Source organism: Brassica oleracea, chromosome C2 (genome assembly GCF_000695525.1).
Source record: "Brassica oleracea var. oleracea cultivar TO1000 chromosome C2, BOL, whole genome shotgun sequence".
NCBI lineage: Eukaryota > Viridiplantae > Streptophyta > Magnoliopsida > Brassicales > Brassicaceae > Brassica > Brassica oleracea.
The window spans coordinates 10,030,106-10,038,545 of NC_027749.1; the positions used below are offsets into that span (position 1 = coordinate 10,030,106).

General features: G+C 37.3%; 1 pseudogene; it reads left to right on the plus strand.

Annotated features, from left to right (window-relative positions):
- Positions 1–408: 408 nt before the first annotated feature.
- On the plus strand, positions 409–6,413 carry LOC106323395 (annotated as a pseudogene).
- Positions 6,414–8,440: the final 2,027 nt, after the last annotated feature.

The window sequence follows — 8,440 nt, forward strand, 5'->3', positions numbered from 1 at the left end:
TATCCTGGCTTTAGACCATTGTAACTTTCAAGTAATGAATAAAAAAAAAAAAAAAAAAAAAATCATGTGAGGTGTGTCGTTCTCTTGAGAGACAGTTGTGCTGTGCTGTGCTGATTTGACGTCAAGAAACATTGTGCAAAATTTCATGTATTTTTTTCCTTTGGAGAAATTCATGTATTGTGGAAAACTTGTTTGTGTATAGTAGGCCCATAAAATTGTTTAACCGACCCTGGAAGGCTATTTCTCTTTCTTTTTTCAACTAGGATTTTTTATGGTTTGATTGTGCGTTCTCATCATCATTACTAATAAGATTTTCGACCTAGAGAAAAGCAAGAAGCCTTAAACCTGCATTCTTCATCATCGGCAACAAAATTAACGAAGATTTTGAAGGGGTTAATTAGGTTAGCAATGGATAGGATGAGTCTGTTGCCAGATGACTTGATCTTTAAGATACTCTCTTTAATTCCATCGAAAGTTTCAGTGTCCACAAGCCTTTTGTCAAAACGTTGGTATTCTCTTTGGAAACGTGTCCCAAATCTTAGGTATTCCGATCCATATAGCGACAGCGGGTACTCGAGAGCTTCAGGTTTTATTGACAAGTTTTTGCTGCTGCGAGACAACACTCATGCTATAGAAACTATGCGTCTATATGTTAATCGGTACTGTCCTCGTATAGACATTGAAACATGGTTTCGTGTTGCAGTTTCTCGAGGTGTGCGCGTTCTTCTGTTCAACGACTGTAGAACCTGGTACCAGCCCATACGGTTGCCTAGGATCCTGTATACATGTGAAACCCTTGCGACTTTAACCCTAGTTTCAGCTGTCATTGTGGATGTTCCTTTGAATATTTGCTTCATGTCACTCAAGAGCTTGAGTCTTATATATGTCGACTTCCCTAGCGATGAAAGCGTTCATCGGCTTCTATCCGGTTGCCGTGTCCTTGAAGACCTAAAAGTGATTCGAGACAACAATGAAAACGTGAAAACTTTCAAAATCATGATTCCTTCATTGCAAAGGTTAACAGTCGATGATGTTTTTATATATGGAAATCCAGTTCCAGGACATGATGTTGGGTTTGTGATTAAAGCTCCTTATTTAAAGTCGTTAGCGATTACTGGCCAGTTTGGTTGGTTCCATTCACTAGTGAAAATGCCCTACTTGGTGAAGGCTAACATAAAGCTTCGACATGGAGATTATTGAATCTTGAGTTCCAATCAACAAGTCCAAATTTTATTCAATCACAATGTTCAATCACCAAAGTCTCAGCAAATCATCATCACACGATAGGCTTTATATATAGCCACCACAAAGTCCTAATCCTAGTTGATAAACATAAAATATTATGATCATTATCTATTAAACTAATCCAAGTCCAACTAGTAAAATACTTTCTTGCACCTCAAGTTTTCTTCAAGCTAACTCCAACATTCTCCCCCTTAAGCTTGAACTCATTCACATCTTTAACTCCAATCAGATTTCTCATTTCAACAAACTTGATCCTTCCAAGTGGTTTGGTTAGTATGTCAGCTCTCTGTTCGTTTCCTGGTACATGCTCAACTTCAACCTGTTCATTCTCGACGCACTCACGAATGAAGTGGAACCTTCTGTGGATGTGTTTACTCCGGCCATGAAACACAGGATTCTTGGCTAGCTGTATCGCTGACTTGTTATCAACATGTAGAGTTACACGTCGACTTTCCTTGTTCACGACTTCACTCAGCAACTCCTGCAACCAAATGGCCTGCTTGGCGGCTTCGGTAGCAGCCATGAACTCTGCCTCGCAGCTTGATAACGCAACGATCTCTTGCTTGGTTGAGCACCAAGTTATCGGACTCTTTCCAAAGTAAAACACGTGCCCCGTTGTGCTTTTACCGTCATCCTCATCCACGTTATGTGAACTATCACTATATCCCTCGAGTACAACATCACCACCACGCTCAAAGAAAAGACCAAGACTGCACGTTCCTCGTAGGTACCTTAGTACTTGCTTCAAGGCTGCAGCATGTGACACTTTTGGCTCTTGCATATATCGGCTAAGCACCCCAACACTAAAGGAGAGGTCAGGGCGTGTGTGCAGCAAATATCGCAAGCAACCAATACTCCGTCGATATTCCTTTTCATCAACACTTGTCTCAGTCAAAGCTTTAGAAAACTTCGCATTCATCTCCATGGGCACATGTGTGGGATTACACGAAGCCATCTTTGTTTCTTCAAGGATCTTTTGTGCATAACAGTCCTGGCTAAGAACAATACCATCTTCTCGTTGATGAACTTCAATGCCCAGGTAGTAAGACAATCTCCCTAGATCACTCATCTCAAACTCAGTGGCCATATCCTTTTTGAAACTGTCTATCATCCGGTTTGATGAACCAGTGATAAGTAGATCGTCTACATAGACAACTATGACAAGCAGATCTTTGTTCACCTCCTTACGATACAGAGAAGGTTCCTTCGAGCATCGACTGAAGCCTAAACCGCGCAAAATCTGATTCAATTTCACGTTCCACGCCCTCGGCGCTTGACGCAAGCCGTATAGAGCTTTGTGGAGCTTATAAACTTTATCCTCTTGTCCCTTGACAACAAAACCCTCTGGCTGACTTACATACACTTCTTCTTTCAGGTCACCATGAAGGAATGCGGTTTTAACATCCAAGTGATGAACGTCCCATCCTCTTGAGGCAGCTAGAGCCACGATCAAGCGTATGGTTTCGATTCGAGCTACCGGTGCGAATACTTCATCGTAATCTACTCCGTGTCTTTGAACGTACCCCTTTGCCACCAGTCTAGCTTTAAATTTGTTTATGCTCCCATCAGCATTGCGTTTCACCTTAAAGACCCATTTAAGACCAATCGGTTTCATCCCTGCAGGCAGATCAGTTAGTACCCATGTCTTGTTTTTTTCGATTGAAAATATCTCATCTTTGCAGGCTTCTATCCAAACTTTCATCTTCCTAGCTTCATCAAAGTCCCATGGCTCCTCGTTTATAACCATCAAAAGTCGTTCACTCTCAATCTCAGCTATCAAAACGTAATCATCAAGGTAAGAAGGCGTTCTACCAACTCTCTGCGACCTTCTTGGGGCTTGCGACCCATCGTTTTCTTCAATAGTATACTCTTCCGAGTTATCTTCACCAACGACAGGTTCTTCATGTGTTTCTACTTCTTGCGGATCATCATCAATTTTATCATCCGTATCATTGAGCAACCGTATGTTCATCTCAAGCTCTCCCGTACTTGAGAGCTCTGTTTTATCTTTGTTGCTCCACTTCCATTCTCTTTCTTCTGTGAAGTGTACATCACGACTTACTACTATACGTCTCGTGACCGGATCAAGTAGCCTGTATGCTTTTGATCCCGGTTCAGTTCCCAGATGGACAAGCATCCTTGTTCTGTCATCAAGCTTTTTTCTACCTGCTGTCTCAGTTCTTGCAAAGCATACACAGCCGAACACCTTTAGATGACTAATGTTTGGCTTTTTTGATCTTAACATCTCGTATGGCGTCATCCCATCCAGTGATCTAGTTGCTAGTCTGTTAATCAAATAAGTTGAGTGCCTCACAGCCTCTCCCCACATCTCGTTTGGCACGTGCATATGCTTCAAGATACTCCTTGTCATCTCCATAAGAGTGCGGTTTCGTCTTTCAACTACTCCATTCTGTTGTGGCGAATATGGAGCTGTTAGGTGTCGTTTTATTCCATTCTTTTCACAGTAGGCACCGAACTCTTGTGATACAAACTCACCACCTCTATCAGTTCGCAGCATCGTGATCTTGTTCTTTGTTTCTTGCTCGACAAGGTTCTTAAATGTTACAAATTTTTCGAACGCCTCACTCTTTCCTTTCAGCAATATGGTCCACATGTACCTTGTATGATCATCAATAAGGACCATAACATATCTCTTCTGACTCGGTGTAGGTGGAGAGATTGGGCCACACAGGTCGCAATGTATCAGCTCAAGTGAGCTCGCTGCTCGGAAAGACGTCGCATGCGGGAATGGTTTTCTCGCTTGTTTTCCAAGCAAACAAGAGACGCAGGTTTCTTTTCTGATCACAACTTCAGGTAGGCCGGCTACGAGTTCTTTTCTTGCCATTAGCTTTAATGTCTCGATATTAACATGCCCGAGACGAGCATGCCACATACTAGATGCTGATGCTGTAGTTAGTTGAAGGTATTGTATCCGATCAACATTCAAGGTTACTTTGTAGAGCCGATTTTGAGTTCGTGTAGTGTGGACCATAAGATCCCCATATTTGTCAAATAGCATCAACTTGTTGTCTTTCATTCTGACCTCACATCCTACTTCAGTTGCCTGTCCCAAGCTGATAATATTACTCCTTAATCTGGGAATAAAGTAGACATTGTTTAGTATCTTCTTCTCTCCTTCATCAAAGATAAAACAGATGGAACCTTTTCCTTTTATGTCTATCCGTGAATCGTCACCAAACCTCACTTTGCCTACTACTGCTTCATCAAGTTGAAAGAAGAACATTCGATCCCCACACATATGATTTGAAGCTCCATTATCTAGGTACCATGTTTTTTCAGTGTCAAGATCCGACTCAAAGATTGCAGGGTTTACTTTCTTCTCGTTGAGATAGACAATCTCGTGTACCATTAGTTCATCAGCCTCTTGAGTGTCATCTTCTTTCTTTTCGACTGCTTCTTGGAGCTTAAGCTTCTTATCAGGACACTCAGACGCGTAATGTCCTTGTTTATCGCAGCAAAAACATGTAATGTGAGATAGATCTCCACTCTGACGTTGTTTGTATGCTTCTCGTTGACTGTAAAACGCTCCAGTTCGGCCTCGCCCTCGTTCTCTCCAGTTAGAGCGACCACCGCGACCTCTGCCTCGACCCTCTTTATTACTTGTATCATATCTGCTTTGACTTGCATCGCTATTAGCATACATTAGCCTGTCTTGTTCATTAGGTATTTTATCTCCTCCAACATTGATTCTCTCCTCATAGGCTTTTAGTCGTCCAACTATGTCTTCAAAGGCAACTGTATTTAAATTCAACACTTGCTCAAGAGAGGCAACAATCTGAATATAACGATTCCATGGAAGACTTTTAAGAAATTTTTTCACAACTTTTGATTCCTCTATTATTTCTCCCAATGAAGCCGCTTTTGAAGTAATTTCAGAAAGTTTTCCAGCAAACACATCAATTGTTTCATCATCTTTCATCTGCAGTCTATCAAATTCTGCCATTAAAGTTTGTAACCTAGCTTCTTTAACTCTTTCAGCTCCAAGGTGCCTTGCCTTTATTGCTTCCCACACCGCCTTTGCTGTGTCAATGTCTCCAACTTGTAAGATTAGAGCTTCTGGTATGGATTGAAACACATAGTTAATAGCCATATTATTCTTCTTCTCGTCTTTGCACCCTGGATCGATAGCTTCCCAAACTTCACCAACTTTCAGAGCCACTTTCATTCGCATAGCCCAGACGGTATAATTCGTTGACGTGAGCATAGGAAATTTGAGCAGGATTGGTCCTGCATCCTTGTTGCTCACGGTTACGTCTTTGATTTCTTTACCGTCGCTCATCGTTCTTGTGTAAAGGTCTTCAAAGATCTTGATTGCTCTGATACCAAATATTGAATCTTGAGTTCCAATCAACAAGTCCAAATTTTATTCAATCACAATGTTCAATCACCAAAGTCTCAGCAAATCATCATCACACGATAGGCTTTATATATAGCCACCACAAAGTCCTAATCCTAGTTGATAAACATAAAATATTATGATCATTATCTATTAAACTAATCCAAGTCCAACTAGTAAAATACTTTCTTGCACCTCAAGTTTTCTTCAAGCTAACTCCAACAGAGATTCTAAGAATCTTCTCGGAAGTGTTACCTCAGCCAAACACCTATCCTTATGTTTAAAACAACGAATGGTAAAAAAATATATATTTATTTTTGTTTGTGATTTCATATCAATATTTATTTAGCACTCACTTATGATGTCACATGCAGGATTCGTATCCAATAGGCGACTTCAGTCAACTCATCTCTCTTAAAGTCTGTACATGCTCTTTAGAGTGGTATCGTCTTATACTCAGACGTGCACCTAAACTCCGAGTTCTCAGATTCCAAGGTCAAGCAAATGATCTTAAGAAATGTTATGGGGATTTCCAGAGTGAGTGGGAGGGACCGAGTTCTGTTCCTGAATGTTTGATTTCGAGCATCGAAACTATCGAGTGGATTTATAACAAAGGAACAGAAGCAGAGAACTCAGAGGTTTGTATTTAGTAGATAACTCTGGAGGACAGCTAAAGACAATGTCTGGTACACTTTCAAATTCAGCCACTAGGGGAGAGACATACATGATACGGGTAGTTCTAACAAATGACGGCTCAGACAGAGATATAGAATTTTCTACTCGTTTTTTATTATTCTCGGAGGTTTATTAGTACATAGGTTGTTTTGATCATAGTTTTACAAGTTTTGATTGAAGGAGCGCAAACTCTGTTTTCAGAATTCTGATGAACATTCTAAAAATATTCATTTATTTTTTGTTTTGACCATGATCAATGGTTCTACTTTTAAATGTTTTGACCAAGCATGAAGGTTATAACAGAAACAGAAGAGCTGCCTTGCGAATCATAGATAACATATAAACCACATCTCTGTTTTTAAATGACGACTTTTCTCATTCTCTTATTCGGTGCTTTTAGCAACTGAAGCATTGATCTTCTCCAACAACGGATTATAATCATCCGCTTTATTGAGAGAAATATTCTCAGATAACGTACCAGAAGTTTTCCTAAATCGATGCCAATTGTGATAGAACATTCATGCACATGACATAGAGGTTGGGAGAGAGAGCATAACCTTGTCTTAAACCTCTCGTTAGGTATATAATTATCACAATGTAAAACAAATAATATTTCTAAAATTTGTAGATATTAAAAAAATTAATGGTATTAGATTAAAAAATTACAATTTTTTAAAAAAAAAAAAACTACACAAAATTTGAAAAAAAAAATTAGTTATAAAAATTATAAATTATAAAAATATAATTAATTAATATTTCGAAAATTGTAAAGTATTACTATAATTTTATTCTACTATTATATTATTTGTTGTTATATTAATGATGATCTATAATCAATTATCATATTCTAAAAAACTTATCAAAACTAATAATCAACATTAAATGTAAATGTCACAATTAAGTTCAAGTCATATCATCATTGTCATCATTTTTCATTCAATGGTCATGACACATGGCAAATCACTTGAGTTCCAAATAATGTTTAAGGGATGGTATATTCAACGATATAATGAAATAGTTTCAAGAGTTATCTATATATATTCAACGTTAATTTTAAAATTATAAGCTTTAAATTTAACAATATACTAGATTTTGATCCGCGATTTAAAAGCGCGGGAGATGTTATTTAAAAGACCCCGATAAGAATGATTATATAGTTTCCAATTATTTTTATTTAATATAAACCGGATTTTATACAAATTATCGAGTTTATCGTTTAGACTGAGATGTTTTGGTTTCATTTTATTGTGTGTGTAGGTCAAAACAATTGTTAATAGTATTACTATGTGTTTTATTAATTTTTAACCTAATTAGTTAAAAAATTCTAGTAATTGTATTTTTTTTTGTAAAATAGATTTAATGTAATTAATATTTTAAACTATTTAATATTTGAGATTTAAATTCTATGATTGACCTTTGAATGATTTTGACCTTTTAATTTAGTTCAATGATTATAATATTGTTTTAAAAAAGCTTGAAATTAATTTAGTTTAATATAATTACATATAATGTTTAAAGAATAGTTTTCTATATTTATTTTGATAGTACCTAGGTTAACAATTCTATACAAGTTTATTTTTTTACAATGTATCATGTTTGTACAAATCAATACCTTATTGTGTTTGTATATATCTGAAGAGAATTTATATACCGGGTGTCAAATATATAGAGTTGAAATATGACTTAATGGAGACCTTATTATGTGTGTGTGTATATATAAGGTTGTGTGCTTTTCTAAATATGTCTACGTAGATAAACATGAAGTTATATTGTTGTAAACCAGTGTTTTTAAAACCGGACCGACCCGATGGTTGGACCGGATTCGACCATGAACCGGTTATATAGCCGGGTTGGTCTAGTAATTGGTTCGACCAAGAACCGGCCACATAGCCGGATTATATTTCAAATTTATTAAACCAATAAAAACCACTAAAACTATCAAAAATCTATAAAGCATCCATATAAACAAGAAACTAATTTATATTTATAATATTTTATGTTCAAAATTGATTAATATTTTAACTATGCATCATGTTTACTAATATTAATTTTATATTTAAATACTAAAAAAAAATTAAACCATATTATTGAACTAGGTTTGACCCGGTCGAACCATATTGAACCGTGACCCAAAATATTTCCGGTTCAGCTTCCGGTCCGGTT